The sequence below is a fragment of the Strix aluco genome, chromosome 1 (genome assembly GCF_031877795.1).
Source record: "Strix aluco isolate bStrAlu1 chromosome 1, bStrAlu1.hap1, whole genome shotgun sequence".
Lineage (NCBI taxonomy): Eukaryota > Metazoa > Chordata > Aves > Strigiformes > Strigidae > Strix > Strix aluco.
In genome coordinates this window covers 82816351-82840264 of record NC_133931.1, presented here as the reverse complement: position 1 = coordinate 82840264, position 23914 = coordinate 82816351, and the positions used below count along the sequence as shown (strand labels likewise).

The 23914-nt window shown below is 42.8% G+C and overlaps 1 protein-coding gene across 1 annotated transcript in view; it reads left to right on the top strand.

Moving 5' to 3' along the window:
- MYO10 (myosin X) overlaps positions 1–23914 on the top strand; it is a 172026-nt gene that overhangs the window by 34074 nt on the left and 114038 nt on the right. The gene's annotated exons all lie outside the window — the stretch shown is intronic.

The window sequence follows — 23914 nt, the reverse complement described above, 5'->3', positions numbered from 1 at the left end:
TTGCATTTTTGGTTTGGGTTTTGTTGTGGTTTGTTTTTTCCTTCTGTTTCTTTTTTAAATTTTAACTGCTTCCTGGCTGTCAAGCACTCCTGGCTGCTGCTTGCCTGCAGGGATGGAGATGGTGTCTCCTTGGCCATCTCAGGCAGTGCATGCCTTGCATGTCTGGCTGCTGGCTGGTGAAGGAAGCTGGTGTGGAGCTTGTTTCCCCCTCTTTTTTATTATTATTTTTTTTTTTTAAATTTTTCTCTTTAACCCCCAGAAGAAGTCAGAGCCAGCCATGCCTGTTGCTGACATCTTGGAAGTACTCTGCTTTCTCATGCACTTACTTTTTATTTAACTGTTTATTCTCTTCATTAGGCCATGGTTTATCCAAGCTTCCTTCAGCTTCGCTGAAGAAATTTCAGTTTTATGTTCAGTCAGATATAAAAAGTTTTGCTGAGAACAGTTACCAACCTCCAGAGAACCCTCCCTGTGACTTTTGGAGGATGCCTGTTCCCTCAGTTTTTCTTCCTACCAGACAAAGGTAGCTTCAGGTAGTGAACGAGGCTGAGAAAAGCATGGTGGGCTGGAAAACATGCTGCCTGTTCTTGCTAATTTCACTTAATGCCTTTCTGGGTAAGCATGGTGGAAAGCATGTCTTTCAGAGCCAGGGAACCCTTACTTTCCTTGCAGGCCTTTCTCCAGGGAAGGAAGAGACCAGGCTGAGTTGCAGAGTGGTTTTAGATGGGCAAGATACAACCTACTTGAGGTTAAATTGCTACTGCCCTGGCAGTGAGGGATGAAAATGGGAGTTAAGCAACTGGGGTCTGAGACAGAGAAAATGGTGTTTTTCTTCTCTTCAGAGTCTCTGGGTGTGTGGCAAAGGAAACAGGATGACAGAGAGAAGGTCACATACAAGCACCTGTGTCTGGTCATGTATTTGGTGGCGAAACTTCATTGTGTTCTACATCCCTGGGGAGGCAGAGAGATGGGTGAAAGTCACTGCTGTCCTCAGCATCTGAAGAGTAGTCAGGGAGTCCAACTCCCTGATAGCTGTTACATTCCAGCTCCCATTCACTGCTCTCCTGATGTCACCAGTTGATTCTTGGGCCAATGCCTGCATCCTCCTAGAAGCTATGCTAAGGTACATGGAGGGCAGGGAGTGAATCGAGACAGCCAGTGTAGCTTCACCAAGGACAAGTCCTGCCTGACAAACCTAGTGGCCTTCTATGATGGAGCAACTACATCAGTGGACAACAGAAGAGCTACGGATGTCATCTATCTGGACTTCTGTAAGGCCTTTGACACGGTGCCCCACAACATCCTTCTCTCTTAAGTTGAAGAGACATGGATTTGATGGGTGGACTGTTTGGTGGATGAGGAATTGTTTGAATGGTTGCATTCAGAGAGTAGGGGTCAATGACTCAATGTGCAGATGGAGACCAGTGATGAGTAGTGTCCCTCAGGGGTGGTCTGTATTGGAACCAGTACTGTTTAATATCGTTATCAGTGACACAGACAGTGGGTTTGAGTACATCCTCAGCAAGTTTTCAAATGAAGCCAAGTGGTGTGGTTGACGTGCCTGAGGGATGGGATGCCATCCAGAGGGATCTTGAGAAGTGGGCCCATGTGAACCTCATGAGGTTCAGCAAGGCCAAGGGCAAGTCCTGCACCTGGGTCAGGGCAACCAGCTGGGGGACGAAGGGATTGAGAGCCGCCCTGTCGAGAAGCACTTGGGGTTATTAGTGGATGGAAAACTGACTATGAACCAGCAATATGCACTCGCAGCCCAGAAAGCCAACCGTATCCTGGGCTGCATCAAGAGAAGTGTGGCCAGCAGGTTGAGGGAGTTGATTCTCCCCCTCTACTCTGCTCTTATGAGACCCCACCTGGAGTACTGTGTCCAGCTCTGGAGCCCTCAGTACAAGAAATACATGAACGCGTTGGAGTGGGTTCAGAGGAGGGCCGTGAAAATGATCGGAGGGTTGGAACACCCCTCCTATGAGGAAGGGTTGAGAGAGTTGGGTTTTTTTCAGCCTGGCTAAGGGAAGGCTCTGGGAGACCTTACAGCGGCCTTCCAGTACTTAAAGGGGGCCTACAGGAAAGATGGGGAGGGACTCTTTATCAGGGGGTGTAGGGGTAGGACAAGGGGTAATGGTGTTTTAAAATGAAAGAGGGTAGATTTGGATTAGACACAAGGAAGAAATTTTTTACAGTGAGGGTGGTGAAACACTGGAAGAGATTGCCCAGAGAAGTGGTAGATGCCCCATCCCTGGAAACATTCAAGGTCAGGTTGGATGGGGCTCTGAGTGACCTGATCTAGTTGAAGATGTCCCTGCTTATTGCATGGATGTTGGTCAAGAGGACCTTTAAAAGTCCCTTCCAACCCAAACTGTTCTGTGATTCTGTGATCCTTTGCACCTGCACCAAGTTATCAGATATATTGGACTGGGGAAGACATCCATAAAACTAGGCTGAGAGCAACTCCCACTAGGTTCAAAGCCTCCTCATGGAGAAACAAGAAGTCCACCTATGTGCTGGTGTGTTTTCTGTGGGTTGCGTGTTAAATTGTGCATTTAGTGTTGCTCAGATTTGGGAGGTTGCATATTTTGACCTGTCCTACAGAAATCTGAGGTCCAGTGAAGTGGAGAGGCTGAGATTGTCTCCTTTGTTGGCTCTTTGAAGCTGAAAAAAGAAGGATCCATCACATGAAAGCATCACCATTACATTTGGGTTGTGGAGTAGGAAGGCTGTTGTGTGTGTTGTTACATTAACATGTGCTCCAAGCAATGTTCAGCATTGGGCCGTTCATTTAAACATAAGCCCTCTCCAGCTCCTTGTAGGAGTGATCTGCATACTAATAGGAGGGGCTACCTGTAATTTTCACAGGATTTTGCAATTGGACACATAGCTGTAAGGAACCTGACTTTTAGAAGTGTTTTGTGCTTCAAAACCCTTATGGGAATTGCAGATGCTGTTGTAAAATGGACAGCTTGCTTTCGTGCCCTAGGAAAGGATGGCAGAACTAATGTTGGCATCCACCAGTGGAAAAACTGCTTGATAATGGTCTTGTGTGCATGTGTTGTGTGGTGTTGCTGCCTTTCCATGATGAACATAATGCAAGCTGAAACTTCTGGTAATACAGAAAAAGCCTCAGGTCATTACCGTGATACCATCTGACTGATTACATTTCCTTAGAAAACCTTGGTGCTATAAACACCACTAGGAAGAAACCACTTCTTTGGTTTGGCCTGCTTGTGTTTAAAGCAGGTAGTGCGAAATGGGAAGGATGTAAGGAGTAGCCTTCAGACCTGTGACATGGCATTAGTCTCCTTGGTGGGTCTGAGCTGGCTGCTGCCCAGCTGAAGGCATACTAGTGATTCACAGTATTTAATAAGTCTAATCCTTTTCAAGGCTGATGTTTTCAGGAGTGCACTTTGTGTGTAAAAGAACTGTGCCAGCTGACATTGGCCAGTTAACCTTTTTTTCCTGTTGTTTTTCCTGCTGTGATTTTAGACCATCCTGCCCTTGCTGTTTGGTTACCTATGGGCTGCAGAAGGTTACAAGCAGGTGAAATGAAACTGAGATAATGCCTGACGATTACCTCCGATGGCTTGGCAATCCCTGCAATGCTGTATATTGCTTAGAAGAACAAGGCAGGGGAAGCAAGGGGTGAGATTGCAGAAATACGGGATGATGATGATTTTTGATTCCTAGACCCTTTTGATAGCTGCAGCTTGTTTGCAAGTCTAATGACAAACTGATGAAAGTGTTGGGACCTCATCAAAGCACAGTGTTATTCATCTCTGATTCAGTAGCTTCTACTAGACTTTGTACTTCTCGCCTTTCCACTGAGTGTTTTGCGTGACTTCTCAAGATGTGATTGTCAGGCCAGTGGGACTAGGAAGGTGTGTTTGCTGTAGTTGTGCTCAGGCTTTACTTTTATGAGTTGGGACTTCAAGTCTTTGCCAACATTGGTTTGCAGAATATGGAAATACCATAGCACAGTACATTACTACTTAATTTCTTCTTTCTGTTCTGAGTGGTGGAAATAAATTTACCACAAAAACCTGTGGTAGCATACAGTTGTATGCTGATGGGGTGTTGGTTGTAGGGAATCCTACCCAATGCCAATACTCTTGAGAGAATATGCCATAACCTTTTAATATTTCAACAAGTTGCATATCAGGTATTGAATCCCTTCTTACACACAAAATCCCTCCCTTACACACAAACTAAGCAGTCCTTTAGGTATTTACTGTTGAAGATGATTGTGGTACTCATGTGTGCTGCTGTCACCCTCTCCATGAGATGGTTGTAAAACTAGCTGATTTGATACCCTGTGTGGAATATCTGTTACATATAATATGGTATAATAAAAAGGGAATTTCAGGTTGTAGGTTTGAGTTTCCCTGAGCAAATAGCTATGAAACAGTCTTAACTCCTTATGAAGAAAAAAAAAAAAGGGTGGCACTGGACAGGGATAGATGAAAGCCTCGTTAAATACAGGGAGGGAAAGAGTACATCAGGGCCGTGTTTCACCACCCTGGCTCACAATAAAGGAGTGGGAGTTGAAAGGTGTAAGATTCCTCTTGGCACGTGTTCATGGTGTTGGGCAGCAGCTGGCTCTGGAGTGCCTTTCAAAAGCCATCTGAAGGATGGCCTTCAAAATGAAGGGTCTACAATGATGCAAGAAGCTGCGATGAGCAGACAAATTCATATTGTAAACACTTTTCTTTTTATAAGCACCTCCAAGATGCTCTTCAGAAGAGAAGATGCAGTACTCATTTGGTGGTTGGTGTGGGTTGATTTGTTGATTTGTTTTTTGTTCCATTACTGTGCAGAGAGTTGGTGAAGGACTTGTGCCTGATGTTTTGGAAACACCATGTCTGTGAATATACATACAAAGTAGGTCAGTGCAGTCTGTGAATACTCAGACTTAAAAAAATAAGTTCTAATCTTTCCTTGTATGTATAGACATATATATAAGATGACATTACAATTACTGTATCTTTTTTTTCATGTTTGAGGGTATTTTTGCTACCTCTGTTTTTAGGGTTAAAATTATTTCTTCCTTAAGGGTTTTATTTACAGTAAAGCAGACGTTTCCTCATCGTCATATTCTATAAATTTTTAACGAAGTTGTGTGAGCTTATAAAGTACTCGAGTGAATGTTTAAATAAAATGCTAAAAGCCCTGCTGTAATGTATGCTTTGTTTGAAATTACTTGTGTATGTTCAGTAGAGTATCGGTGATTCTGTTGAGAAAAAAGCTCTTTCTAGTTTCTCTCCTTCTTTTTTTTCTGAATAATGTGAACTTTACTTTATTTCAGATACTACTAACTTCCCCTTGCATGAAAGAGGACTGCATTGTGTTCTTGACTTGTACAGACACACTTGAAACTGTCCCCAGTGAAAGCATGGATAGCAGATAGAAAAAGCTTGGGGGAGAGTGAAATCTTTCTGAAGAGCTGTCTTGAGTTGCGTGGCATTAATTTTAAGAACGTCTTTCTTGTCTCCTAATTAGGACTCTCTCTTTTTTCTTCCACTTGTACATCCAAATGTATATAAAAATAATGCCAATAAATGTATAGTCAGCATGCCCCCATACACCCCCTTTTTTTTTTAATGTAGCCACGGTGGTCTGTGTTTAAGCCTTTAAGCATTGAGGACTTTCAGAACAGCACCTAAGAGTATGCATTTTTAATAATGCCCATTGCTTTGCAAGGGAAAATTTCTATAAATGTAGGTGTAGGGGAAGTCTGCTCTGAAGAAATTCATCCAGGGAGAAGTAAAAGTTGAATCAATTGCTGCAAACTGTCCTGAGTCTGACACTGAAATTTCAGGATACTTAATTGCATACCTGCTTAGTTGACTGAGAGGAACTTTTAAATCAAATATGTTATAAATAGAAGCAGCTGAGCAATAATATCCCAAAAATGTAGGCTCTTTAAAAACAGATGTCACACTTCACCAGTAAAGACTTTGTGAAATTTCTTTACAAAGAAGTCCTTCATGGCATGATACTATGTTAGCAGAGTGCCCCTCAGAATCAGAGGCACCTGTAAATGGTTTGGCCAGCAACAAAAGTATTTTTTCCCGTGTGTTTAACTTAATGTGGCTCTTCTGGGGCATTTCTGCATCTCAAGAATTAGAAGACTACAGATGTTCCTTGTTAAACACAGCTCAAGTATATTTTCCGTGGAGGTTTTCACCTTTTTTTTTTTTTCCTTCTGGTTTGAAGGCTGGTAGAGTTTCTCATTGTGACCTCATTCAGAAAAGTTAGACCTGGGCTTTGTTTGGGGTTTGTTTTTTTACTTTTTTGCTTGGTTTGGGGGGTTCCTTTTGTTTGATTTTTGAGTTAACAATAGGATTACGTTGAAGCTACTGTGTGGTTATACCGGGAGAGTTCATGTTTTCCTCATTTTTGGTTTAAAAGGAAAAAAAAAATAATCCCAAACCTGAAGGCAGTGGTTAAGCACTTCATAAGGACTCTTTTCTTCGCCTTGTGTCCTTTCACACCCTCGCTTGGGACTCTCTTATGCTAGCCTTTGCTACTGTGAGGAGCCCTTTTAAACAAGAGTCTTCCGTTCATATTCACAGGGCATGAATAACACCACTGAAGTTACTTGGCTTAAGTTACTGAAGTCAGTAGGACTGTTTATCAGTAAATGCTGTGTTTGGCTGCATTGGTTCATAGGATCAGGCATTGGAGAAGTAAATCCTTCTGGACAAGGATTTTCTTGGTTAGCATTAAAAAGTGTCATGCTTGCTTCTAGCTCTTCCATGTGAAGACTCAACACTATTTCCAAACAGTGGTTTTTTGGACATTTCCCTGAATTCAATATCTATTACCATTACTGTTGAAATACACCCTTACAAGGGAGCATTTTAAATAAGTCCTTTGTGTGCTCCCTTGTATATACAGCCTCTTAAGAAAATACACAAATACGTGCAGCGGGCTTTGGTCTTGGCTACTTTTAGTGTTAAATGAATCCATCTCTTTCTGCAAACTTTATTTATGAAGACTTCCATGCTTTTTAATTAATGGTGCTTATGAAGAGTAGTGACTACTGACTCTGGCCATTGGGTAGTTAGTGTGTGTTTTGGGCAGCAGATCCCCTGCCTTTGGGGCTCAGGATCAATGCCAAATTCAGCAGCTTTATGCCAGGAAATCTGATTCCATCTGTCTAAACACTGTAAAGTTAATTTTATTCTGCAGTTAGTTATATTTGGCTTACTTGTAATAATTCTCCTGATTAGTATACTTAAAAAAGCTTGGTGCTGTATCTGTTCACATGTTGGCTTTTGAGTTTGGGTTTTTTTTTTCTGTGTGTTTTGGGTCTTTATTGATGTTGTTTTTAAGGGATGTGTATGGAAATAGTCAGCCAGACGCCTTTTAGTACTCAGGATTTGTCTTCTGTGGAGAAGTGTTTACATCTTTATGCCGGATGTCAAAGTTCAGCGACTCTCGCTGCAAGCATCTGTTGATGCGCCAGTAAACAGAGCTCGTGACGGATGCGAGCCGGGCGCCGGGAACATCCACGGGCAGCATCCGTGGGGAGACAGGCCTCCCTGCCTCGCACGGCCAGCACTCACGCCGTCCCAGCCGCTGCCCAGCTTGGGGAGGTGGCGTTGGGTACCCCAGCCTGTGGGGCGTCGCCTGGAAGGAATTGCAAGGAGCGAAGGCTGTGCCCCGCTCGCCCATGCTTTCTCCGTCCCGTGCTCTTTAGAAAGAGATTTTGGTGAACCAAGCAAGGCTGCAAAGGCCGTGAATGTCCTGCAAGCCCACTGAGCCACATTGTCCCGTCCCTCCTGTGAAGCATTTAATGGAGCGTAACTGCAATGCACAAAAGCCTCTCCATGCCTAGTAGGATTTAATGCAACTGTAGGGCCTTGCAGCAAATGTTTTCCTTAATGGAAATGCTGCTTCAAAACCCCAGATGTTACTTTTAAATATGATGTTTGATCACTGATTCAGGTGGAAGCACTCATAAATTGAATAAGTTATTTTTTCTGATGTGCCATCTTTTTTTACTTTTTAAGTACTTGCTAATTGAAAAAATGATTAGTCTGGCTCTTTTAAACTCTCCAAAATACTGATTGTTATAGCATAGAAATATTTAAAAGACATTTCATAATGCTAAAGAAAGCAAGCAATATCTGTAGCAGAAAACTCTCTTCCCCCCCCACCAATTCAGGAGCTAATTCAGCTTGCCTTTTTATCTGCTTTATATCAGGAGCGATGTTTTTACATGACTGTTATTTTCTGAATATTTGTTAAAGGATAATAGGGAAAAGCCTCTTTGTGTGTTTTCCCCTGAACTACTGTGTATTTAGTACGTAAAAAATACAGAGCAGATTATGAAGTGCTTCTTGGATAAGTTGTACATGTTCTGTCCTTGCTTTTTTCCTGTTACTTGCCTTTCTTCCAAAACCACTATCAACTTGATTAATTCCAGGAAGGGGAAAGTTTTCATCCTGGCGTGAGATATTTTACAAGAAAAGCTGAGTTGTGTAAAAAAAAAAAAAAAAAAAAAAAAAAGGTGGGGGGGCACAAACAAAACAAACCACAACCAAAAACCCAAACAAAAGAAAAAAACACCCCTGACTGCCAGACCAAGTTGACTGTATTATTCCTGCAAAATGAACTTTTTGGCTACCAATGTGCACCACTTTTTGCCACAAGTCAGGAGTTTGCAAGTGAGCAGCCTGGAAATTTCTAATGCACAAATGATGGGGGCAGGAGGGCTGAGCAATGACCATAAATAACTCCTTTAATGCTGAGTTTTCAAGGGTTTTGTTCTGTGTTGCCTAAACATAATAGTAGTGTTTGCTTTAGCTTTATTGGAATTAATTTGTTTGCCATTAGTGTGGCCGTTGTTAAGTGTTTTACTAACAATATAAATTAAATCTGTATGAACAAAAGCATTAATCTGTGAGCAGAGAGTTGCTTCATGCTTTTTGTAAGACCTGACTGAAAGCAGTCCATATCTGAGATGCTGACAAAGAGGTACTTACTGTGGCCCCCTTTGGTTTGCTGTGGCCATGCATTGGGTTGTGACTACATAAACAGTTGAGATGTCGGTCTTCTCTCTGGCTTTCTGCAAAGAAAATCCAAACCATCTGTGCTTTTTTGGTGCTTTTATTATGCTTGTACTAAAGATAGCAAAACTGCTTTTGTTTTAAGATTAAAGCAGATGTACACAGGCTGCCATATTAATTTCTTTTGTAAGGGAACACAGTTCAGCTGTTCACAAAACATGGGAAGGAATTCAGACTGCATCATGCCAAAAAATGACGACGAATCTGTAGCTTCGTGATGAGCAAGCTTGTCACTTAAGTAGTTCCCTTGGTCCTGAATTTCCTTGGATGTGGGGCTGGTCTCACTTTGTAGTGTTGTCAGTGTTTTTGGGAGCACGTTGTTTAGGTTAAGTGCGATTATGGGATACTTTGCTCTGCAACAGGGCACTGCTCAGTTTTGCTCTGGTGAGGTTTTGAACCTTATGGTGCAGATAAATGGTGGATGGACACTGAGAGTTTTACTTGGAGAAGGCTTCCATCAACTTTTGCATGAACTTTTCCCCTTTAAGAGTTGAATAAAACCGAAGTAGTATAGAGTGCCCTGATTTTTTTTTTTTATTGTTACAGATTATTTATTTTATTATTTTTAAAATTAAAAAGTCAAAGAAATGACTGGTTAATTCTGGATGGGATTTTACACAGTGAGGGCTTGTGAGAAAAAGCTAGTGTGTGTGGAAGCAACCATTTTGAAAAGTGTTGAGAGTCGTGAGAAGAGTCTACCCTCTCTCTTCCTGAAGGCCAGCTGCCTGGGAGCCACAGTTTGGCAGAGCCGTGTCCCACTCTCGCCCTACTGCTCTGTCGGGGACAGAGAGCTGGGTATGGGAGTGTGAGCTATGAAAAATCCTTTTACATTACTATCTCAAGTCAAGTGAGTAGTTCAGAAACTGCAGCCATCTGACAGGTGTGCAGGGTACTGTGTTAGATGTGCTGGTGGTCCCAGCCCCGGTGCTGGCTAGTGGGTATCACAAGGTGGGAGTGATTGACGTGTAGGGAGGTAGGCAGTGTCTGCTGGCAGGTCCTCTGCGGAAGGTGGTGGTGCCTTTGCACAGTGCCAGTTCTGGATATTGAAAGCTCGTTTGAGCTTTCCCCTGTGGTCACTCAAGTAGTTCTTGAGGTGTACATTATCTCAGTGTACCCGAGAAATACAGAAACAAAGAGGGATCCTCTGCATCTCCAGGTACCCTTCACTGCACAAGTTAACTTTAAACAAACTAAATCTGTGCAGTCAGATTGGAGTTTCAATGCCAGATTACTTCTAAGGCTTGATGTACAAAATACTTTGTTTGAAAGATGCGGTATCACAGAATCATAGAATGGTTTGGGTTGGAAGGGACCTTAAAAATCAACTGGTTCCAACCCCCAAAGTACTTCTTGCAGAACTTCAGGTTCTTTTAGCAGGGAACAGAGGCGGTTCCTGGTGGGATAAAATGTGTCATTGCACCTTCAGGAGCTGCCTGATGTGCTTGAACGTTTCAAAGTGACTTGTGGTTTGAAAGCATCAAGCCTCCTCATGAGAACACAATCGAAATGAGATTTCCCCTAAAGCATTTCTGCAATGTGATAATAAAACTCTTTCACTATTAGTTGCAAAAAGAACTTTAATAGCTATTTCATAGTGGTGCTTTTATGTTTGCTAAACCAGGGGAAGAAAATATAGTGTAGGTCATGTGCCTCTTCCTTATCTAGCACACTTTATTTTGTAAAACAAGCCAGGTCCTGTTTAGCATACACATGATGGAGCTGAGAGATGATTGAAGGAAATTTTATCTATCCAAGCTGATTTTAACTAAAGACAATCATAAAATGCATGTGGAAAAAACCCCACTGTGTTGCAAAGTCAAACCCTGGGGAGTTAGGAAATACTGCAGGGCCTCTTTTTGCACTGTAGGAAAAGCAGCGTACTACCCCTCTGAAGTTGGGTGCATGTGGCACACACGGAGAGGAGAGGGACCTGTACCAGTGGAAGCAGCATCAGTTGGCTCCGAGCAACTTTGGATGTTGTAGGGTTATTCAGGATGAGTATGTATAAGGGTGGAAGTAAAGGGTGCTTGTTCAAAGCACCCTAATAGTCCTTCCTTTTGTGGGTTGTTTTGAGTTCCCCCCCTCCCCCTTTTCTTTTTTTTTCGTGTCTTCTGCCTGCCCTTTGTCCTGTCGTCCATGCATGGGCTCCTGTGCTTTTTACTTGTTTGGTCTCCAAGCTTCTGCTTCAACTTTGTCTTCCACAATGTGTGCCAGTTCATTCGGCCTTGCAGCCTGGCTCCTGTTTGCATCTGCTTTTCTCTCTGACACACAAGTGCATGTGCCCACACACCAGCACATGCCCCGTCAGGGCACAATGGGGGCTTGTAGCTCCCCGGGGATGGGAGCGTGAGGGCTCCCCAGGTGGGTGATGGCAGGGCCTGGCAGCCATCACATCCCCCAGCCGGGGTCGCTGGGCAACCCCAGCCCCCAGGCATTGGGCACCTCCCAGCAAACCTCAGCAGAGCACAAAATGTCATCAAGCCTCCTTCAGCTGATGAGGAGCACAAGGGTCAGATGGCCTTCTCGTCCTCCTTTTGCATGCTTCAGTCTAGGTTAGCATCGATGGTGGCACCTCGGAGCCGCACGGGGGAAGCACGGGGAGGTCTTGCTCAGCAGCAGCTAGAGCATACCAAGGCCAGATGGACTTTCCCAAGGTGTTTAGCTGCTAAATGTCTGAATCCCTGTTGAACACTCACTGTGAGGTTTTTCTCCAGTGATTTATAACTTTGTCTAACTGATGACTTTTACAGGAAAGATAAAATCTTGCCTCTTGGAAACAATTCATTCCCTTTTTAAATTAAACTTATCTTTTCCAAAGAACGGTCTGGTAGAGTGTTCATGTATCGAATCACCAGAATTACTGTAGGCCTGAATGAGCAAAAATACGGGTTTGCCTATAGTGATAAAATAAGCTAATTTGAAAATACATGCATTGTTAGTAAGATGTGTACCTGCCATTGAATGCTTCATCTGAAGCTTTCCACGTGTAGCAGAATTGTAAACTATTGAAAACAGATTTGAGAAGGGAGCAATCTTAATAGCTAGAAGTGCAGCAAGACTCTAATGAAAGTGATGTCTTTTACTGCTGATTATTTCTCTTTTGAAAGTGCATTTTTTTCACTAGCATCAGCAAGGAGTTCTAATTAGAAGTAAATAATAAAATTCCATTATTAATGCTGCTTTCAGACAGGCATTTAATATACATTGAAATCTGATTGCCAGACTTCATTGCCATTATCTGGGCATCATTACTGACTTAAATGCAATTACACAGGGTTTCTGTCACTACAAGATTTGCCCAGGAAATGTAAAGTTCTGACAAGGATACTTCAAGGTCTGCTAGGCATTTGAGATATGTTAATGTTTTTCACATGTCCTCAGTGGGGGGGAAGAGGGAGCAGTATTTCTGCATGATCAGGAAAGCAACAGAAGCGTGACAAACGCTTAGTAAGTCCAGTGTGCAAGTATGTGCTTCGAAGGAGAATGTGACTGCTGCACTGAGTTGTACGTGGACAAAACCCTTGATGTGGACAGGGGCTGCATCCAGCAAATCCCATGCAGAAGGTGAAGGGGAGGCCAAGAAGCAGAAGGCTGCAAGGTGTCCATGTTTTCTTAAACGTCACCCTCAGTTTACGTCTGGGTTGTTCCTCTGGGCATTTTTTAAAATGCTTGCCTTGTATTCCAGATGTATGACGATGTTAACAGATCAGACCAGACAGTGCTGTGCATAGTCAATTACTCCAAATCAGTTGCTGATACCTGTTAATGCCAAGCATGCCCACAGTCTGCATATCAAATGCATTTGTTCAAATGCTTTCAGAAACCGGTAGAGCTATTGCAACGCAATGCAGTACCTTAATGCCTCTAATAGGTTGATACGGCTCTCCTGGAAAGTATTAAGTCATGCGTACGTATGCTGTGGAGATGATGAGGTGAGGAAATGGGTGTGTAGGTGCTCACACAGATGTATACATGTACTGCTTCCCAAAAACATTGGACTTAAAAATGTGTTTACTCTGCATCACATGGATAAACATTTCTGTAGAATAAATCCTGGATAGCAGTAGCCTACAGAAATTTTTTAAGTGAAGGCTTGATTTTTCAGTTATAATGTCATGCTGATGCTAGATTAAAACAAAATCCCGGGCCTCAGCTAAGGAAAACATGGTTATGTAGAACAGTATTCAGCTTGTGGTATTGATAAGCTCTGCAGTTGCACTTTGAAAAGTCCTTGAACGTTGCTCCTTGAGTCAGTGCTGTTTGAATATGAAATCCTTAAATCTGACTATCCATAAGCTGAACAAACTGTTTATTGTACCCGACGTTCTTAGAGCAGATTAGGCAGCTTGCAGCAGACAAAGATTCAGACACCACAAAGATTCAGAGTTGCTGAAGCTTCTCTGGAGTCATGCATTTTTTGCATGACTTTTAACCTGTGCGCAATGTGATGTACTTATCAGTTTCAGTGGAGACGTTATGCAGATACCAAGCAGCTTGTCAGATGTGGTTTGGGGTTGCAGTTACAAGCAATGCTTCCTCTATGTATGAAAATAGAAATAAATGGCTGATTAGAAATGGTCAACTAATGAGCAAACTAGGGGCAAACATTACCATGCTGATGCTTGTAAAACATGCTTACCTTTGAAGTGGTAGCAATGGAAAACAGTAGCCATTTCTCTTTTCTTGATAAGTTTCTGAATGGACAGATTTATTTTCATAACAGAAGATGAAATTAACTTATAAGGAAGCTTTTGGAACCTGGTTCTAGATTTTTTTCATCACTTTCAAGTTGCAATCTTGAGCTGTTAGTACCCATGAGTTAATGGAGCCAGACTTTGCCATGTGAAAGAGAATCCAGTCAATCTCATTCCCTTAAATAGCACAGATTTTAAATCAATTTTTAATTTGCATTTGAACATATGTGTCACCGACCTAAATACCATAGTAGAAGCGTCAGTCTGAAAAGTGTCCTGTAACCTCCATTGGAGCTTGAGTATGGAGGGATGTAAAGTAGCAGGTCCTGCACTTGCACCAGGACACAACTGAAACAACTGAGTGACTGGCCGAGGTGGCCCTTCTCATCCCGATCTTGGCATGGACTTTCCTTCTTGGAAGGCGTAAGGTGCAATCAAGCATAAATTGCATAAGGAGAAATAGCTGCTCTCTGTGCTTCCAGGATTACTACCAGTCCAAAATACACTTGCCTTTTGGAAGAGTTTGTGAGATGATGGAAAAGAGAGGGAAAAAAAAATCTGGATGCTAAGCCAGTAGTTTCATCTATTCCTATAATTAAGCTCTGAGCATTTGTAGTTTTGTTGAATCTCTGTTTTCTTTGAAGCTAATTTAGTTTCCAGTCTGGCAGGAACTGCCCCCTTAATGTCAGAATTTTTTCTTTACGCTTCTTAGGGCAGTGCATGCTTTCCGGAGACCAGCGTGTTATTTCTGTCTAGCAAAGGCACCCCCAATATGCTGATGTAGTTCTTGAATTATACAGCTACCAGCATAAACATCCCTAGAGTGAGTAACAGCTTTTTGCAGTATATATGTAAATATTTATATCTATTTCCCGCCCACTTGGTAAAGTACTCCATTTTTGTACAGTACAAAGTGCTTTGTATATAGAAAAACCCCCGCATTGTTTAGTTCTTCAGTTTTGTTTTGAGGGGGCATTATATTTATTTAACAAAAGGCCAAACTGGATGCGGCGTGCATTTTGCAGGGAAGTCTTGCTTTCATCCAGTTTCGCAGCTGGGCAGACAGATTTATGACAAGGTGATGGACTTATTCAAGGTCAGGCTGTGAGTCAGTGGTTGAGTAGAACCTCAGGTCCTGCTGACTACAGCACTTTGTTTAGTTTTAGCGGACGGCTTTGTCTTTGTAAATTACTGCAGCAAATAAACCAAACTTATCCTCAGCCCCACCGTTAATTTCAATAAACAAATTTTGTGGGGGCTGTTATGCTTATTTAAAATGAGGTTCGTTGGTACCGATAGGCTCAGACTTGCCATTGCAGTAGGAGGAATGCTGAAAATGATTGTGGTGGTTCTTTTTAACTCTTTGAAAAGATTTGGTTGCTTAAAAATACATATTTAATACAGGTAAATGTGTGCATCAGCTGCTGCTGCTTTATGTTTATTGCTGAGCAGTGACATGTGCAGATCCTCATCTGTTTGTTACACCATTGCATTGAGTAGTGCGTAAAGGCAAACAGCAAAAGTGAGGAACTTGTAGTGCCAGATTGGCTGGAAAACTCACGGCAGGTTTGGGCCAGTGTCTCCCTCCCTGTGTTGCAGTCAGGTAGGGTGAGCTATAGCGTCACGGACGGCTGGGGCTCCTGCAGCCAGCCTTGGCATCAGCTGTACTCATAAAGAGCAAGTTCCTCCTTGGCATTTTCCTCTAAGGGAACATGCTGAATGGCATACATACTGTCGGAATGGCTGGCTCTTGCTCCTGTGGGCTTGCAGGAGAGGGGTTCCTTAGATTTAGAGAGAATACCAGGCTGTTAGTGCTTGAGATTTTAACTTTTTCTAGTGTTTAGGTGGATGATATGTTCTGACTCTTGCCTTCAGCCAAGGGCACCGCAGGATATGAGGTGACTGAGGCAGAAATGAGTTCATGAGTACTGTCTGCTAATATCCAGTCGTGAAACTTAAGTGATCTGCATTTCTGTTAGAGAAAAAAACCGGGAGTCTATCGGTTGAAAATCGTTTAGTGTCTGTGTTAGCACAGGCTTGCCAACAACAAAGCATTGTCCTGGCACGTCTGCTGAGTTTAGAGTCACCTGGAGTGCTGTGACTTCCATGATCTGTCAGCACTGCTTCTAGCTCCTTCCACATTTTCTTTTATGCTGCTTCACCTGAATTCACACCTGGCTACCCCTGTACAGGGTCTCGGGAGTATAATCTGTGAGTTTTAGTAATGAAGTTTTTGGGATTGTTTTTTAACTTTCTCAGCTTTTGAACAGCCATGTCCTTTAATTTAGTTTTCCCATCAAAATGTGCTATTGCTAACTTCAGGTATTAAAAATTTATTTTGCTGTGCATCATATGTAATATTCTTGGGGCGCTTCTTTCAGATTTTTTTTTGTCCTCTACATATGGATGCACATGGATATGTTCATTTCATGTCTTTTATGTTAACTGAATTTTGGCCTTGATTTGAATTCCTCTTATCAGTTGCATCTGGGTGCAGAAGTTACAGCATGTCAGGAAGGTAAGGTGTGCTTTCACTATCTGTCAGATGCAAGGCAAAAATAAAATCTCTAACTTTATGCATTTAATACTAAATTAATAGAGATCTTATCAGTTGCTAGAGGTATATATTGCTAAGCTCAGCTGAAAGCTTGATGTGTGGTAGGAAATCAAGCTAATACTTGCTCCATCCGTTAAAAGGAGCAAGCACAGCAAGAGGGCAGGATAATGAGATGAGTATAAAGGGAGCAATGAATTCTACTATTAGACATAGTTTTGAAAGCTCATTATTGGATAACAGGTTTGTGAAGAGGCTTGAAAGAAAAGCCAGCTCTTACTGTTGGACTACAAATGGAGTTTGAACTTTCTTTTAGAAGATCTTGAATCCTTTACAACTGTTTTGAACTACATGGTAGTGGTAAGTGTCTGAGTTTTGGTCTCTGAGCTCATGGAACACTTCATTTCTGAGACTAGAAATTTAGTATTAAAAAGCCTGTCATTCACTTCTTGCTTTGTGTTTGAAAATAGACCTGTGGGTCAAAAAGAAAAAAAAATGCCCAAATCATCCCCAAACTTTGCTCTTTGCTTTTACATTCTGTTTGAGAAGTTTTGCAGCTTTTCTTATTGCAAATAGTCAGAAACAAGACTATGATCATGGGAGTGTAAGCGTTTTTCTTAATAGAAAATAGTAACGAATACACACCATTACAAGTTGAGAGGAACTTTTCAGCTCCTGGTAAGTTTAGCTGCTGTGTGCGCAGCAATACCCTGAGCAGTACCTGTGCTGTGTTTCCCTGTTTAAGTGTTGGGTTCAGCTAGACTCCTGTTGCCTTCCCTGCAGGTTGGATCTAGCCTGGGGTGGTGAGGTTGAGCATCCAGCTGGCGTGAAAATTGTGTACCTGATGTGAGCACAGCTTGTTGAGTGTGGCTGCTGGAGTAGCCAGAATCTGCACTCCTGATGGCCTCTTCCCGCTGCAGATAAACACTTGCTGGTTGCTGATCTGAACATACTTCTTTGCCCTATGATCCAGCAGCAGTTGTGGGGAATGCTTGTTTGAAATTGTCTCAGTAGTGTTATCTTTTGTGATCTTGAACCGAAGATGGCAATGGCATGCTTACATTTAAAACTCCCTTGTGTTTTGGGAGCCTGTCCCATGCCTTTCCTCCATGGCAGGTTGCTGTGTGCATGCCTCGATAGCTTGAAAATCTCCATTCCCTGTGATCACTATCCTGTTCAAAGCATCTTCATGTCATGCTGTGCTCCAGAGGGTTGTGTCTCCGACAGTTCAAAACATCTTTCAGATCGCCAAGTTGACGAGCCTTTGTATCCTAACCCACATTTTGGCACCACTGTTTGCAAATGAGCTTCTCTTTCCCACCCAATCAGGCAGGTGAACACCCATCCATGCTCTTGGCCCTTTGTGGAGGATCTTCACATCTGAGGGAAATACACCTCTTTCTTTGATTCTCTGCTGAAATGGCAGCTGCTGCCAAATGCAAGTACCTCCTTTGAAGGGTTATTTTACAGACTAACTGCTGAACACAAGAAGCATGTCTGAAGAAAGCTTTAAGTCAAATTGTGACTGTGAATGTTTTAAGTACAGTGATACAAATTCTGATGCTAGTGTATTGTTTTGATTTAACACCCCCCCCCCCCCCCCCCCCTTCCCAGCACTTTTAATTTTCACTTTCTGGGAAGTGGCTTGTGCAAAGTCAAAATAAAAATAACTGTGGGTACTGATACCACTGTAACTTCAGCTGATGTAGCAGAGTGGTTTAACTGCAGTGGTGTGGTTGTATCAGTAGAAGGACATGCTCTCAGTTAAGTGCTGAATTTTGCAGAGGCAAAGCCATTCTCAGTTCCTTTGCAACTGGGTAGAAAAATTCCATCAGGTCCAAGTATCCCAGCCTGCCAGCATGGTTTGAGTCTCAGATGCACATGGAAAAGGATCAAGTAATGTCAGTAACAGCCGAAACAACTTTGTTGGAAAGGATTTGACTTGACTTGCTGGTGTTGTAGTAGAGTGAAAGGCCTTTGAACAGCTGGAGCTCAAAGCACCAAGGGAAAATGTTTTTGAGTTTTATTACTTTTGTGCATGTTTGCATTGTTGGATTGAACTGCGCCCCAAGGGGCCTGGAAAAAGATTCTGGCAGATGTGCTAGCACTTCCCAGCTGAGGGGATAGCCTGCTAACCCTGAAACAAGTAACCCCAGTAGCCCTGTGAGGAAAAGAAAATTCACCAAAAAAGCACCATTGGTGTAATTGTGCTGAGGTCAAGGGCCTCTGCTGGGAAAACTCTCGTATTCATGATTCAGAGGGCTGCATCAGCAGGATCTAGTGCAGACCTGTCTTAATGGGAAAAGCCTCTGATGTCGAGAAGCGGATTTCTTTGGAGATCAGCGCTTGCTGATGCTCTGTCAGCAACTCAGTATATCTTGAGTGCTTGAGTTACCTTGCTCTGAGCTGCAGCAGACAGAGGGGATCAAATCGAGTGCTTTTTCAACTTTATCTGACTTAATCTAATTGAAAGGTTGTGCACTGGGCACGTGCTTTCGTTGACTTGTCCTCTCAAGAAATGTATCCTGGTAGTCTAGGGGTAAACCGTGTCCTCACTGACAGGCTACAGATTTCCTCTGCTGGTACCTGGGCCGTGCACGGTATGTTTCCCTGCCTGGGAACATGAAGCGGTGTTTGATGGACATGGTCTTATGGTGGAGTGGGAATTCTCAATTTTTATGCAACCTCTGATAAGGGTACCTATTTTAGTCTTGGCCAGATCAGTTAAATCAAAACCTACAAATAATGGTTAAGTGAAATCAGGTGCTCTAATTTAGATAACAATGGGAAACTGTGTAGCATCCCTGCAAGTGAGCTAAGTTTCTTCCTAGCTGGTTACAATTGCTAAGTATTACATATTAAGATTTTCTGCTTGACTTCCAGCACCTGAGTTTGAGCCTTCCTTTTCTTTTTTGATTCATTTCCTTCTCTGAAAATTTCAGCTAAAAAAGAACCTAGCTAATGCAAAATCATGGGGACTGTCTTTTAACTTGGCGCATTGCAAACTCACATTTATGCCTGTGTGGTTATTGCAAGTGGGTATTCTAAAGGTATGATCCTGTGGGATGTTTTTCCACCCCATAGTGTAGTAGTATTTGTGCACAAAAGCACAAGGACATCTATTTCTGTTGCATCTGCCAAGCATGCAAGGTTTTGTGATGGTGGTGTCAGCAAATTTATTTGGTTAACTGAACTTTTCAGATGAGTGATTTCCCAAATTAAACAGTTCCAATATAACAGTAGCTTTTATAGCCTTTACAATATAAAGGTCTCCTGAGAATAACTTAATATAGATTAATTTTCAAACTGTACTAGAAACAAGTATGATTTTCTTGTACCCACCTGCCTTGAAGTAAATGAGGCATTGGGTGATCATGCACTGGTGGAGTTCACAGTCCTGAGGGATATCGGCCAGGCAAAGAGTAAAGTTAGGACCCTGAATTTTAGGGAAGCAAATTTCCACCTGTTCAATGAGTTAGTCAGTAGGACCCCTTGGGAAACTGCCCTCAGGGACAAGGGAGCAGAACAGAGCTGGCAGACCTTTAAGGGTGCTTTCCACAGAGTGCAGGAGCTCTCGGTGCCCAGGTGTAAGAAATCAGGAAAAGAAGGCAAGAGACCCGTATGGATGAGTCAAGACCTTCTGGTCAGAATAAAGGGCAAGAAGGAAATGCTCAGGCAGTGGAGGCAGGGATAGGTGTCCTGGGAACAGTATAGTGATGTTGCCCAGTTGTGTAGGGATGAGGTCAGGAAGGCCAAGGTGCGTCTGGAACTGAACTTAGCAAGGGATGCAGAGAAGAATAAGAGGGGCTTCTACAGGTACGTCAGCCAAAAAAGGAAGGTCAAGGAAAGTGTACCCAACTGATGAACGTGACTGGCAGACTGGTAGCAAAGGGACAAGGAGAAGGCTGAGGTACTCAACAACTTTTTTGCTTCAGTCTTCACTGGCAGCCTCTCTTCCCACTCCTCTCAAGTGGATGGACTGCAAGACAGGGACTGTAGGAGCAAAGTCCCTCCCTCTGTAAGAGAAGATCAGGTTCATGACCACCTGAGGAACCCAAACATACCAAGTCTATGGCACCTGACAAGATGTATCCCAGAGTCCTGAGGGAATTGGCTGATGTAGTTGTCAAGCCACTTTCCATGATATTTGGAAAGTTGTGGCAGTCAGATGAAGTCCCCGGTGACTAGAAAAAGGGAAACGTTGCACCCATTTTTAAAAAGGGTAGAAAGGAGGACACTGAGAACTACTGACCTGTCAGCCACACCTCTGTGCCTAGAAGGAACGTGGAACAGAACCTCCTAGAAGCTATGCTGAAGCACGTGGAGGACGGGATGATTCGAGACAGCCAGTGTAGCTTCACCAAGGACAAGTCCTGCCTGACAAACCTAGTGGCCTTCTATGATGGAGCAACTACATCAGTGGACAACAGAAGAGCTACGGATGTCATCTATCTGGACTTCTGTAAGGCCTTTGACACGGTGCCCCACAACATCCTTCTCTCTTAAGTTGAAGAGACATGGATTTGATGGGTGGACTGTTTGGTGGATGAGGAATTGTTTGAATGGTTGCATTCAGAGAGTAGGGGTCAATGACTCAATGTGCAGATGGAGACCAGTGATGAGTAGTGTCCCTTAGGGGTGGTCTGTATTGGAACCAGTACTGTTTAATATCGTTATCAGTGACACAGACAGTGGGTTTGAGTACATCCTCAGCAAGTTTTCAAATGAAGCCAAGTGGTGTGGTTGACGTGCCTGAGGGATGGGATGCCATCCAGAGGGATCTTGAGAAGTGGGCCCATGTGAACCTCATGAGGTTCAACAAGGCCAAGGGCAAGTCCTGCACCTGGGTCAGGGCAACCAGCTGGGGGACGAAGGGATTGAGAGCCGCCCTGTCGAGAAGCACTTGGGGTTATTAGTGGATGGAAAACTGACTATGAACCAGCAATATGCACTCGCAGCCCAGAAAGCCAACCGTATCCTGGGCTGCATCAAGAGAAGTGTGGCCAGCAGGTTGAGGGAGGTGATTCTCCCCCTCTACTCTGCTCTTATGAGACCCCACCTGGAGTAACTGTGTCCGGCTCTGGAGCCCTCAGTACAAGAAATACATGAACGCGTTGGAGTGGGTTCAGAGGAGGGCCGTGAAAATGATTGGAGGGTTGGAACACCCCTCCTATGAGGAAGGGTTGAGAGAGTTGGGTTTTTTTCAGCCTGGCTAAGGGAAGGCTCTGGGAGACCTTACAGCGGCCTTCCAGTACTTAAAGGGGGCCTACAGGAAAGATGGGGACTGACTTTTTAGTAGGGCCTGTTGCAACAGGACAAGGGGTAATGGTGTTTTAAAATGAAAGAGGGTAGATTTGGATTAGACACAAGGAAGAAATTTTTTACAGTGAGGGTGGTGAAACACTGGAAGAGATTGCCCAGAGAGGTGGTAGATGCCCCATCCCTGGAAACATTCAGGGTCAGGTTGGATGGGGCTCTGAGTGACCTGATCTAGTTGAAGATGTCCCTGCTTATTGCATGGATGTTGATCAAGAGGACCTTTAAAGGTCCCTTTCAGCCCAAACTATTCTATGATTTCTCACTGGTACTGAATTTCCATGGATATAACTGCCTGTTGGAGGTCTTTGCATGGTTTGCCTGGTGATCCGTATCTTGTTTTTCAGTATGGATGTTAAAGAAAAATGTGTGAAGATACCAGTATAAAGATTTGTAATTGAAGTTCTTGTAGAGCAGAATGACAGATAAATAATGAATCTGTTATTTGAATAGCTGTTAAGCGTTACACTGTGCTGAAAGGAATGAATATATATTTCAGTAGATTTTTTTCTAGGAAACAATCTCTTCTTTTGCAAGTTAAATTCTTACACTGTAACATAAATGTGTATAAAGTAACCTGCTTTTAGTGCTGGTGCTGATGCATGTTTTGATGATGAAAGAGTTTTTGATACAAATGTTACGGCTTTTTTGTAGGATCACAGCATTTTTCATATTTTGCACTTGACTTAATTATTAGTTATGAGTCACCTGGTGGTGAGTCAGCTCAATACTGTGTGACTAATTTGTCATGTCATCTAATTTTTTTTATAGTCTGTTGATATATGATAGTTGGGACCACAGATCTGAAGTCACTGAACACTATTACTTTCTTGTTAATGGGAAGTATGACCCTCTGTTGAATTGGCTTGTTATGCCTCAGGTCCATGTCCTCACACAATGTTTGGGGCAATAACATGACTCCAAATAAAATACTTATTGGAGATGCTTGTGTATAGAAATGTGATGCACATTTTTGTCCTTCTTGTTTGGACGTACTTCCACCTTTTTGTCCTAGCTGTGGCAAGCATAACCACGTACTTAAAGACACAAGTCTGGCCTTTAATCCAGAGCAATTGAGTTTTTGAGAAGAGATGTCTTCAATTTTTGGAGTCCACATGTGCTGCATGTGTTGGTGTAGTGAGAGCCAGTCTTGCACTGCTGTGTCTGCAGATGCATTTTGCTCATTTGCAGCTTTGTTGGGCATCTTTCTTTACTGGTGAGGATGGGTTCCCATGATTGACTTGATATTAAGCAGAACTGCAGTCCTGTGGCCACTCTCGAACCTTGGGTATTAGGTGGTACCTCTGTACTACCAGCGGTATGTGACTGTCCAGTTATGCCCATACTGTGCTCTTTCCACACCACTGATAATGGCTTTCCCTGCACGTTGTATACTGTGGTACATTATTGGTACTATGGGCTTAATGGCTCTGGGGTGAGGACAAGTGAGGCTGGGTACCACACAGAACATCGCTAAACCCAGGCTTTTAAAAATCAGTGGGACAAGAGTTGGGAGCAATAAATTTTGGGCAAGAAATGTCTGTGCATGCACAAAAGTTTCTACTGCTATTTTAAAATTAATATTGTGCATAACAAAAGGCAATATCCAAAGAAGATGGTAGTAAATGCAAGATATTTTAGAGAGAAGGAAAGAGATTTGCAGTATGTCAGGGCTGAGATTTTGATAAATAGAAATTGAATCTAGGTATGTCTATTTTATGTTATACAGCTGTTCAGATTAAAAGATCATAGCGGTCTCTCTAATTTTGTAATCTTTGCCTGCAGGATTGAAACATGCCCTTGTTTCTAGAAACTTCTGATTTAATCTGCCAGGTTGAAGATACATGTAACAAAAATCATTGTGTCTTCAGAGCCTGAGAGAGTTTATATGTAGAACTAAATCACTGGATTTTAGCCTGGAAAGGTAAGTGGAAGGCAATGCTATTTGCTAATACACAACACTGCCATGTCCATCTATCTCTCTCTCAGCCTTTCCTCCCATGGAAGCAGTCAGAAAAGGTGGTCCAATTTTAATCCTCTTCTTCTAATCTGTTTTTAATAACATGTCAGGGTAATCTCACCATATTTCCTGTTGAATTTATATCTAAGCCTCATTTTCAATAATATAGACTGGGGCTTTTACAGCTTCATGTGCTTGAGGTTTGTCAAGGCAAATTCAAAAATAAGCAACAGTGTCCTTACAAAGACAGAAAAATGCTGGTGTATTTTTCTTTGCACCAAAAGGTTGGGTTTTTCTTTCCAGGACT